A 9,891-nucleotide genomic window follows, 5' to 3' on the forward strand; every position below is an offset into this window, starting at 1 on the left:
GAGTGCAAATGTGAAAGACTGCCAAAGTTTACCTTCAGGCTGCACCTCAGTATTTTGGGGACTTCCGCTAGGTACCTAACTCCTTTGTCTCATGTGCAAATTGGGATAATAATATTGTGACATAGCTCTCAGTACATAGCCTCTCATAGGAACACCTTAAATAAGTGTTAGCTTTAAAAAATGATCGTTAAACCACTTGATCTAGGGGAGACTGGAAAAATGTGGCCTCACCTTCTTGGTTGACAGCAGTGACCCAGTTGTGGGGGTTCTGAGAAGTCACAGTGTCTTCTCACAGGACCCTCTTCAGGGAAGAGGCTTAGGTGTCAGCAATGGAAGCATAGGCAGGAGAGAGGACAGAAAATGGACTAATTTAAACATCTAAAAAACATCTATATGGATATGAATAAATTACTGCTTTCTCTCTGGAGGCAAAGTTTAGACTCTAACTGTTCTCTCTGGAAGTTAAAGTCACTTGGGGTGTAAGACAGATCCATTGCAAACAGTAAAAACCTTCCTAACATACTAACATTCAAATCTCTCTCTGTGGATTCCATTCTCCAAAGTGGGGGATGGATACTGAGAGAGTGGTGGTGTTTCTTTCTAACTGGTTCTCTTTTCTTTTCCCCAGACTGCCCTTCCTCCACCCATCCCCAAGAGGAAAATGGCAGCTAAGAACTTTTCTGTGACAGAGTTTATCCTCGCAGGCTTAACAGACCAGCCGGGACTCCAGATCCCTCTCTTCTCCCTGTTTCTAGGTTTCTACATGGTCACTCTGCTGGGGAATCTGGGACTGATAACCCTGATTGGGTTGAATTCTCACCTACACACCCCCATGTACGTTTTCCTCTTCAACCTCTCCTTGATAGATTTGTTACTCCACTACCATCACCCCCAAAATGCTGAAGAATTTTGTCCCAAAGAAGAACATCATCTTGCACGCAGAGTGTATGACTCCACTCTTTTTCTTCTGCTTCTTTGTCATTTCTGAGTTCTTCCTCCTGTCAGCAATGGCATATGACTGCTATGTTGCCATCTGTAAACCACTGGTGTACACTGTCACCGTGTCTCCTCAGGTCTGTTTATTCCTTTTGTTGGGTGTCTATGTGATGGGATTTTCAGGGACCATGGTCCACATGGGAAGCACAGCAAGTCTGACTTTCTGTGCTGACAATTTTGTCAATCATTTCATGTGTGACATCCTTCCTCTCCTTGAGCTCTCCTGCAACAGCACTTATGTGCACGAGCTGGTGGTCTTTGTCCGTGTGGCCATTGACATTGGAATGCCCATTGTCACCATCTTCATCTCTTATGCTCTGATTCTCTCCAGCATTCTCCACATTCACTCCACTGAGGCCAGGTCCAAAGCTTTCAGTACGTGCAGCTCTCACATAATTGTGGTATCTCCTTTCTTTGGTTCTGGGGTTTTCATGTATCTCAAACCACCTTCCATTTTGCCCCTTAACCAAGGGAAAGTGTCCTCTCTGTTCTATACCATTGTAGTGCCCATGTTAAACCCACTGACCTATAGTTTGAGGAACAACGATGTCAAAGTTACCTTGAGGAAAACCTTGGAAAGAAAAATTTTTGAGAAAGTAGTATATAGAGAAGGAGATACAATGCTTTGTTAGTGTGTGTGTGTTTTTTTTTTTTTTTTTTTTAAAGATTTATTTATTTATTTGAGAGAGTGAGAATGAGAGAGAGTACATGAGAGGGGGGAGGGTCAGAGGGAGAAGCAGGCTCCTCGCTGAGCGGGGAGCCCGATGCGGGACTCGATCCCGGGACTCCAGAATCATGACCTGAGCCGAAGGCAGTTGCTTAACCAACTGAGCCACCCAGGCGCCCCAGTGTGTGTGTGTTTTAAATGAGGGATCCAAGTTCCAGTTTTTTTTTTTCCTCTTCTGTAAAGAAAGAGAATTTTAAGTCTTTATGTTTGGATGAATGCTTAATGCATATCTATTTTCTTTGTCCCTTGACCTACCTTGACTATTCCAAGACTGTCTTATGCATTTTTTCTATAATCACAAATCATTTAATCTTGTATGGGGCTTATAAACCATTTTATCTAACCTCCTCATTTAATAGACATTGGAAACTTAGAAATGTTATGTATGTTTTCCAGGGCCTTACACCTAACTGGTTCCACAAGGGGGACTAGAATCCAGGCCCTTGAGAATTCTAATCTACATTGTTTTCCTTTCTGCCACATTTACTTGCTTTATTGCTGCCCTTGCAGATTTCATTTTGAAAGTATGATATTTTAGCATTTTACTATCTGATTCTATATATAGTAATTTAATGTAACTTCTCAATAAATAACTTTTTAAAAATAACTTTTTAATATTACATTTTTTTCTTTTTTTTAAAGTTTTTATTTTAATTCCCATTAGTTAATAGACAGTGTTATACTAGTTTCAGGTGTACAATATAGTGAATCAACAGTTCCATACATCACCCTGTGTTCATCACAATAAGTGCACTCCTTAATCCCATCACTTATTTCACCCATTCCCCCACACTTCCTTCTGGTAACCATCAGTTTGTTTTGTACAGTTAAGAGTTTGTTTCTTGCTTTGTCTCTCTCTCTCTTATTTTTTTCCCTTTGCTTGTTCATTTTGTTTCTTAAATTCCACATATGAGTGAAATCATATGGTATTTATGTTTCTCTGACTGACTTATCTTGCTTAGCATAATACTCTCTAGCTCCATCCATGTCGTTGCAAATGGGAAGATTTCATTCTTTTTTGTGGCTGAATAGTATTCCACTGTATATATATACCACATCTTCTTTATCCATTCATTAATCAATAGACACCTGGACTGCTTCCATGTCTTGGTTATTGTAAGTAATGCTGCTATAAACATACAGGATACGTGTATCCCTTTGAATTAGTGTTGTATTCTTTTGGTAAATACCCAGTAGTGCAGTTGCTAGATCATAAGGTAGTTCTATTTTAACTTTTTGAGGAAACTCCATACTGTTTTCCAGAGTGGCTGCACCAGTTTGCATTCTCACCAACAGTGTAAGAGGGTTCCACTTTCTCTGCATCCTTGCTAACACCTGTTGTTCCTTGTGTTGTTGATTTAACCATTCTGGCAGGTGTGAGGTGATATCTCATGGTAGTTTTGATTTGCATTTCCCTGAGGATACATGATGATGAGCATCCTTTCATGGGTCTGTTGGCCATCTTGATGTCTTCTTTGGAAATATCTGTTCATGTCTTTTGCCCATTTTTAAATTGGATTATTTATTTTCTGGGTGTTGAATTTGATAAGTTCTTTATATATTTTGGATACTAACCATTTACCAGATATGTCATTTGCAAATATCTTCTCCTATTCTGTAGGTTGCCTTTTAGTTTTGCTGGTTATTTCTTTCACTGTGAAAAGCTTTTTATTTTGAGGTGGTCCCAGTAGTTTATTTTTGCTTTTGTTTCCCTTGCCGTAGGAGACATATTTAGAAAGAAGTTGCTATGGCTGATGTGAAAGAAGTTACTGCCTGTGTTCTCTTCTAAGATTTTTTTTTTCTTTTCTTTTTTATTATGTTATGTTAATCACCATACATTACATCATTAGTTTTTGATGCAGTGTTCCATGATAAATTGTTTGCATATAACACCCAGTGCTCCATGCAGTACATGCATCTTTAATACCCATCACCAAGCTAACCCATCCCCCCCCTTCTAGAACCCTCAGTTTGTTTCTCAGAGTCCATAGTCTCTCATGTTTCATCTCCTCCTCCGATTCCCCCCCCTTCATTTTTCCCTTCCTGCTATCTTCTTTTTTATTAAACATATAATGTATTATTTGTTTCAGAGGTACAGGTCTGTGATTCAACAGTCTTACACAATTCACAGCGCTCACCATAGCACACACCCTCCCCAATGTCTATCACCCAGCCACCCCATCCCTCCCACCTCCCACCACTCTAGCAACCCTCAGTTTGCTTCCTAAGATTAAGAATTCCTCATATCAGTGAGGTCATATGATACACGTCTTTCTCTGACTTATTTCGCTCAGCATAATACCCTCCAATTCCATCCACGTCGTTGCAAATGGCAAGATCTCATTCCTTTTGATGGCTGCATAATATTCCATTGTATATATATACCACTTCTTCTTTATCCATTCATCTGTCAATGGACATCTTGGCTCTTTCCATAGTTTGGCTATTGGACATTGCTGCTATAAACATCGGGGTGCATGTACCCCTTCGGATCACTATATTTGCATCTTTGGGGTAAATACCCAGTAGTGCAATTGCTGGGTCATAGGCCAGCTCTATTTTCAACTTTTTGAGGAACCTCCATACTGTTTTCCAGAGTGGCTGCACCAGCTTGCATTCCCACCAACAGTGTAGGAGGGTTCCCCTTTCTCTGCATCCCTGCCAACATCTGTCATTTCCTGACTTGTTAATTTTAGCCATTCTGACTGGTGTGAGGTGGTATCTCATTGAGGTTTTGATTTGGATTTCCCTGATGCCGAGCGATGTTGAGCACTTTTTCATGTGTCTGTTGGCCATTTGGATGTCTTCTTTGGAAAAATGTCTGTTCATGTCTTCTGCCCATTTCTTGGTTGGATCATTTGTTCTTTGGGTGTTGAGTTTGATAAGTTCTTTATAGCTTTTGGATACTAGCCCTTTATCTGATATGTCATTTGCAAATATCTTCTCCCATTCTGTTGGTTGTCTTTTGGTTTTGTTGACTGTTTCTTTTGCTGTGCAAAAGCTTTTTATCTTGATGAAATCCCAATAGTTCATTTTTGCCCTTGCTTCCCTTGCCTTTGGTGATGTTTCTAGGAAGAAGTTGCTGCGGCTGAGGTCGAAGAGGTTGCTGCCTGTGTTCTCCTTTAGGATTTTGATGGACTCCTGTCTCACATTGAGGTCTTTCAACCATTTGGAGTCTATTTTTGTGTGTGGTGTAAGGAAATGGTCCAGTTTCATTCTTCTGCATGTGGCTGTCCAATTTTCCCAACACCATTTGTTGAAGAGACTGTCTTCTTTCCATTGGACATTCTTTCCTGCTTTGTCGAAGATTAGTTGACCATAGAGTTGAGGGTCCATTTCTGGGCTCTCTATTCTGTTCCATTGATCGATGTGCCTGTTTTTGTGCCAGTACCATACTGTCTTGATGATGACAGCTTTGTCATAGAGCTTGAAGTCCGGAATTGTGATGCTACCAGCTTTGCTTTTCTTTTTCAACATTCCTCTGGCTATTCGGGGTCTTTTCTGGTTCCATACAAATTTTAGGATTATTTGTTCCATTTCTTTGAAAAAAGTGAAGGTATTTTGATAGGGATTGCATTGAATGTGTAGATTGCTCTAGGTAGCATTGACATCTTCACAATATTTGTTCTTCCAATCCATGAGCATGGAACATTTTTCCATTTCTTTGTGTCTTCCTCAATTTGTTTCATGAGTATTTTATAGTTTTCTGAGTACAGATCCTTTGCCTCTTTGGTTAGATTTATTCCTAGGTATCTTATGGTTTTGGGTGCAATTGTAAATGGGATCGACTCCTTAATTTCTCTTTCTTCTGTCTTGTTGTTGGTGTATAGGAATGCCACTGATTTCTGTGCATTGATTTTATATCCTGCCACTTTACTGAATTCCTGTATGAGTTCTAGCAGTTTTGGGGTGGAGTCTTTTGGGTTTTCCACATAAAGTAACATATCGTCTGCAAAGAGTGAGAGTTTGACTTCTTCTTTGCTGATTTGGATGCCTTTGATTTCTTTTTGATGTCTGATTGCTGTGGCTAGGACTTCTAATACTATGTTGAATAGCAGTGGTGATAGTGGACATCCCTGCCGTGTTCCTGACCTTAGGGGGAAAGCTCTCAGTTTTTCGCCTTTGAGAATGATATTCGCTGTGGGTTTTTCATAGATGGCTTTTATGATATTGAGGTATGTGCCCTCTATCCCTATACTCTGAAGAGTTTTGATCAAGAAAGGATGCTGTACTTTGTCAAATGCTTTTTCTGCATCTATTGAGAGGATCATATGATTCTTGTTCTTTCTTTTATTAATGTATTGTATCACATTGATTGATTTGTGGATATTGAACCAACCTTGCAGCCCAGGAATAAATCCCACTTGGTCATGGTGAATAATCCTTTTAATGTACTGTTGGATCCTATTGGCTAGTATTTTGGTGAGAATTTTTGCATCCATGTTCATCAAGGATATTGGTCTGTAATTCTCCTTTTTGATGGGGCCTTTGTCTGGTTTTGGGATCAAGGTAATGGTGGCCTCATAAAACGAGTTTGGAAGTTTTCCCTCCATTTCTATTTTTTTGGAACAGTTTCAGAAGAATAGGTATTAATTCTTCTTGAAATGTTTGGTAGAATTCCCCTGGGAAGCCATCTGGCCCTGGGCTTTTGTTTTTTGGGAGATTTTTGATGACTGCTTCAATTTCCTTAGTGGTTATAGGTCTGTTCAGGTTTTCTATTTCTTCCTGGTTCAGTTTTGGTAGTTGATACATCTCTAGGAATGCATCCATTTCTTCCAGGTTATCTAATTTGCTGGCATAGAGCTGCTCATAATATGTTCTTATAATTGTTTGTATTTCTTTGGTGTTGGTTGTGATCTTTCCTATTTCATTCATGATTTTGTTGATTTGGGTCATTTCTCTTTTCTTTTTGATAAGTCTGGCAGGGGTTTATCAATCTTGTTAATTCTTTCAAAGAACCAACTCCTAGTTTCGTTGATCTGTTCTCCTGTTCTTTTAGTTTCTATTTCATTGATTTCTGCTCTGATCTTTATTATTTCTCTTCTCCTGCTGGGTTTAGGCTTTATTTGTTGTTCTTTCTCCAGCTCCTTTAGGTGTAGGGTTAGGTTGTGTATTGGAGACCTTTCTTGTTTCTTGAGAAAGGCTTGTATTGCTATATACTTTCCTCTTAGGACTGGCTTTGCTGCATCCCAAAGATTTTGAATAGTTGTGTTTTCATTTTCATTGGTTTCCATGAATTTTTTTAATTCTTCTTTAATTTCCTGGTCGACCCATTCGTTCTTCAGTAGGATGCTCTTTAGCCTCCATGTATTTGAGTTCTTTCCAACTTTCCTCTTGTGATTGAGTTCTAGTTTCAAACCATTGTGGTCTGAAAATAGGCAGGGAATGATTCCAATCTTTTGGTACTGGTTGAGACCTGATTTATGACCTAGGATGTGATCGATTCTGGAGAATGTTCCATGGGCACTAGAGAAGAATGTGTATTCCATTGTTTTGTGATGGAATGTTCTATATATGTCTGTGAAGTCCATTTGGTCCAGTGTGTCATTTAAAGTCTTTATTTCCTTGTTGATCTTTTGCTTAGATGATCTGTCCATTTTAGTGAGGGGGGTGTTAAAGTCCCCCACTATTATTGTATTGTTGTGAATGTGTTTCTTTGCCTTTGTTATTAATTGCCTTATATAATTGGCTGCTCCCATGTTAGGGGCATCGATATTTACAATTGTTAGATCTTCTTGTTGGATAGACCCTTTAAGTAGGATATAGTGTCCTTCCTCATCTCTTATTACAGTCTTTGGTTTAAAATCTAATTTGTCTGATATAAAGATTGCCACCCCATCAGCTGAAATTATTTAAACTAGCCAATCCTAAACCTGCTTACTCTTCCTTGCCCATTCTTTCTTAGAAAACAGAAAGTGTCTTGTCCAGTTTCTGCCTCTCCTTCTGTCTCATGACCAATCCTAGTGCTTTCCTTTGTGGCCCCTAGAGTATATGGCATGCTCCTTTCTCTTGGGAACTGTGAATATGAAACACTGTCTTTTTAAAAAAAGATATTATTTTTCTTTAGAGCAGTTTTAAGCTCACAGCAACTTGAGTAGCAGTACAGAGATTTCCCATGTATCTCCTGCCTTCCCACATGCTCAGCTTCCCTCATTATCAACATCTCCCATCACATTTGTACATTTTATATAATTGATGAACATACACTTATACATTATTATCACCCAAAATCCATAGTTTACATTAGGGTTCACTTGGTGTTGTTATTTTATGGGTTTGGATGAATTGGAGGTTTGCTTGCAAACCTCACATGTATCTGTTATATGTATAACCATTATAGTGCCACACAGAGTAATAATCTGCCTAATAATCCTCTGTGTTTCAGTTGTCCGTCCTTTCTTCCCCCAGAGGTCCTGACAAACATTAAACTCTCTACTGTCTCCATAGTTTTGCCTTTTCCAGATTGTCACAGAGTGGGCTTCTTGCACTTCTTAATATGCATTTGGGTTTCTTCTATGTCTTTTCATGATTTGATAGCTTATTTCTTTTTAGCTCTGAAAAATATTCCATTGTCTGGATATACCCCAGCTTATTTACCCATTCACAAACTGAAGGACATCTTGGTTGCTTCCAGGTTTTGGCAATTATGAATATAGCTACTATAAACATCCATGTATAGGTTTTGCAACTCCTTTGGGTAACTATCAAGGAGTACAATTACTGGATTGTATGATAACAGTATGTTTAGTTTTATAAGAAGCTGCCAAACTGTCTTCCAAAGTGGATGTACCATTTTCCATTATCACTAGCAATGAATAAGAGTTCCTTTTGCTCTACATCTATGCCAGCATATGGTGTTGTCAGTATTCTTGATTTTGGTCATTCTAATAGGTGTGTAGTAGTATCTTATTGTTTTAATTTGCATTTCCCTGATGAGAATGATGTGGGGCATCTTTTCATATGTTTACTTGCCATCTGTATATCTTCTTTGGTGAGGTATCTGTTAAAGTCTTTAGCCCATTTTTAAATAAGGTAGTTCATTTTCTCATTGTTTAGTTTTAAGAGTTTGTGTTTGGATAACAGTCCTTTATCAGATTTGTCTTTTGCAAATATTTGCTTGCAAATTATCTTTTCAATGTCAGTCATCTCCTCATCTGTTGGCAAAGGTTTTATAATATTATAATATTATAATATTATAATTTATTATTTTATAATAAAACCTATATTTAAAACACCATCCTTTACCCTTATTGTCCAAGATCACATTTGGACTTGTCTATCTCTCAAAGTTTAGACTGAGAAAGAAAAGCCAGGTCCTCTTTTTTCCAACTCTGACCTCTTCTTACAAGTTGCTTTTCAGAATCTATTTATTCCTTTGGTGATTGGCACTGGCAACTCTTTCACTCTCAGAAGAACCCAGTGGGGCACCTCGTTGCTTTTGCAGTAAATGAAAGCATCAGAGTTTGGATTAAAATCAACCTAATAACAAAGCCTATATAGTTTTCACTGTATGATGCTGCTATAAGATTTGTATATCTCTGAGAATCAAGTTTTCATTTTAACCTGGAGTTCACCTAGATTTGTGACCACAGATTTCTAGTCATTGTTATAAACATTAGAGAACATGATTTTTTGAGTCAGTCTAAATGTGTGTTTGCATCTCTTTTCTACCTGTTACTAACCATGCAGATTTGATCTAAGTATTTTCTTTTTTTTTTTTTTAAGATTTTATTTATTTATTTGAGAGAGCGAGAATGAGAGAGAGTACATGAGAGGGGGGAGGGTCAGAGGGAGAAGCAGGCTCCTCGCTGAGCAGGGAGCCCAATGTGGGACTCGATCCCGGGACTCCAGGATCATGACCTGAGCCGAAGGCAGTTGCTTAACCAACTGAGCCACCCAGGTGCCCTGATCTAAGTATTTTCATCTTTTTAAACTTCTGTGTATTTATTTGTACAATGCAAATAATAATTCCCTAATATGGTTGTTATAAATATGAATTGCATAATATATTGCAATATTGTAGCATAGAGCCAGGCATTTTTCATTTTCCCCTCTGATTATATAAGAAAAATATCTCATGTACCATGATACTATTTTTTGGGTTTACCTGTAAGAAGTACAAAAAAGGACCCATTTCATGAGTTTCCCAATACCTCAAGGCTAAAGTA

The 9,891-nt window shown here is 38.4% G+C and overlaps 1 pseudogene; it reads left to right on the forward strand.

The window, feature by feature from the left end:
• Positions 1–652: 652 nt before the first annotated feature.
• Positions 653–1,628, forward strand: LOC110586078 (annotated as a pseudogene).
• Positions 1,629–9,891: the final 8,263 nt, after the last annotated feature.

Source organism: Neomonachus schauinslandi, chromosome 11 (assembly GCF_002201575.2).
Source record: "Neomonachus schauinslandi chromosome 11, ASM220157v2, whole genome shotgun sequence".
NCBI lineage: Eukaryota > Metazoa > Chordata > Mammalia > Carnivora > Phocidae > Neomonachus > Neomonachus schauinslandi.